The following is a 2424-nucleotide window of genomic DNA, read 5'->3' as shown; positions in this document are numbered from 1 at the left end:
GTGCACATATGGTTGTGATGCATGTGCCTGGTGTACCCTTATCAGACGGGTATTCATGATGGGTATACTGGGCTTCGTATATTTTACTCCAGTGTCACTTTGATGGCATGCATTGCTCTCTCACTCAATAATTATAATAATAATGATGATAATAATAATAATAACAATAATAATAATAATAATAATAATAATAATAATAATAATAATAATAATAATAATAATAATAATAATAATAATAATAATGGATAAATTGATGGAGAATGAAATGACAAATTATTTAATGTGGAGTACTTGCGCAGACTGAGACTGGTACTTATGTCGAAATTTAATGGACGGAATCAGATCGAAGCTATCAACACCTGGGCGGTTTCACTCTTTAGATATGGAACAGGGGTAATCGCATGGACAGTATACGAACTAAACAGCTTAGACAGAAAGACAAGGAAGTTGCTAACTAGATATGGGTCACTCCACCCAAAAAGTGACACAGAGAGAATGTATGTATCAAGAAAAAGAGAGGGAAGAGGACTTATTAGATGCGAACACAGCAGTAGAGCAGAAGAAAACAACATGGTATGTTATGTAAAAAATGCCACAGAACCGCTATTATTAGAAGTAAGACGGTCAGGCTTGTGTTGGATGAAAGATTGCAAAGATAAAGCACTATACAAGACGTTCAAAACGAATAAATCTGAAAATAGTCGGGTAAAGAAAAGACTGCATGGTCAATTTCATAGGGATGTTGAAGATAAGACAGACAGAGAAAATAGATGGCTGTGGATGACTAAAAGTGATTGAAAAACGGAAACGGAAGCTCTAATCTGTGCTGCCCAAAAGCAAGCACTAAGAACAGACTACATAAAATACAGAATAGACAACACAGCAGAAAGTGATAAGTGCAGAATCTGTGGACAAAACGGGGAAACCGTATGGTATATTACCAGCCAATGTACGCCACTAGCCCAGAAGGAATACAAGAGACGCCACGACAATATAGCCAGGCTTGTCCATTGGACACTTTGCATCAAGTTTGAACTTGACAGAGCAAACAATTGGTACGACCACAAACCTGAAGGCATCGTTGAAAATAGAAATGCAAAGATCCTATGGGATTTTATGATTCAGCGCGACCATGAGATAGAAAATAGGAAGCCAGACATAGTGTTAATTGAGAAAGAAAAGAAACTATGCTGGATCATAGACATAGGATGCCCAGCTGACAACAAGGTATGCGATAAGGAAGAAAGAAAAGTCGAGAGATATGACAGGTTAGCTTGGGAACTAAAGTAGTTGTGGTCGATGAAAACTATAGCAGTAGTACCAATAATTGTCGGAGCTCTGGGAACAGTGAGAAAAAATCTCGAGAAGTACGTGGAACAAATAGGGGCTGCAATAATGGTGGAGCACTTGCAGAAAACAGCACTGCTTGGAACCGCTCGAATACTCCGGAAGTTGCTCGGAAAATTGAGAGGTGTTACCTTAGTTAACTGGTAGTGAACAGCTGACACTGTAGTACATCTCCAGCGTTAGACGCTGTGCAAACGCATAACACCAACATAAACTTCTAATTTGTTGTTTCCTGAGGTCTCTGGGTGAGACTTGAAGTCAACTTGTACACATTCAAAACAATCAAAACAAAAGTCAAACATATAATACTAATAATCAAAATGATAGTGCAAAGATCCTATGGGATTTTATGATTCAGTGCGTCCATGAGAAAGAGAAAAAGAAACCAGACATAGTTTAAATTGGGATAGAAAGCAAAGGATGCTGGATCATAGATATAGCATGCCGAGCTGACAACAAGGTATGCGATCAGGAAGAAAGAAAAGTCGAGAGATATAACAGGTTAGCTTGAGAGTTTAAGCAGTTGAGGTCGCTGAAAAAAAGTGGTAGTAGTAGCAATAATATTCATTAATCAAGTAAAGGAGTCGCCTGAAACAGTGTCCCTTGTACATCTTCGTTACTTATTTATGTGTGTGTATTTGTGCGTGTGTGCGCGTCTGTGGCTGTGCCTGCGTGTCTGTGTGAGTGTGTCTGTGTGTGTGTATGTGTCTATGTGTCTGTGTATTTACTCATAAATGCATTCATCTGTGTAAAGATATAGTCAATTCGTAGCAATTGAAATCAAATATCGGCAATTGTAAGGCAATCAAAACTCGAAAACTCTGATTGATTAAATAGATGAAAAGATTTGGTACCCAGGAAATGCATTCTCATATATGATTGGACACTTACTTTTGTCGGCTACTGTCATATGAACTTTTAATGTAGCCCAAATAAGCAAACAGAAAGGAAATAGTCGTGTCATATGGAGCTGAAAGTAGAATTGTAATTTGAGGTGATTGAAACTGGTAACTGTTTTCTATTTCAAAGAAAAAGAACAACTCATCTAGATACGCGAGTGTGCGCATGATATACGTA

The sequence above is a fragment of the Octopus bimaculoides genome, chromosome 6 (genome assembly GCF_001194135.2).
Source record: "Octopus bimaculoides isolate UCB-OBI-ISO-001 chromosome 6, ASM119413v2, whole genome shotgun sequence".
In the NCBI taxonomy this organism is placed as follows: domain Eukaryota; kingdom Metazoa; phylum Mollusca; class Cephalopoda; order Octopoda; family Octopodidae; genus Octopus; species Octopus bimaculoides.
Note: the sequence above shows the minus strand (reverse complement) of the source record.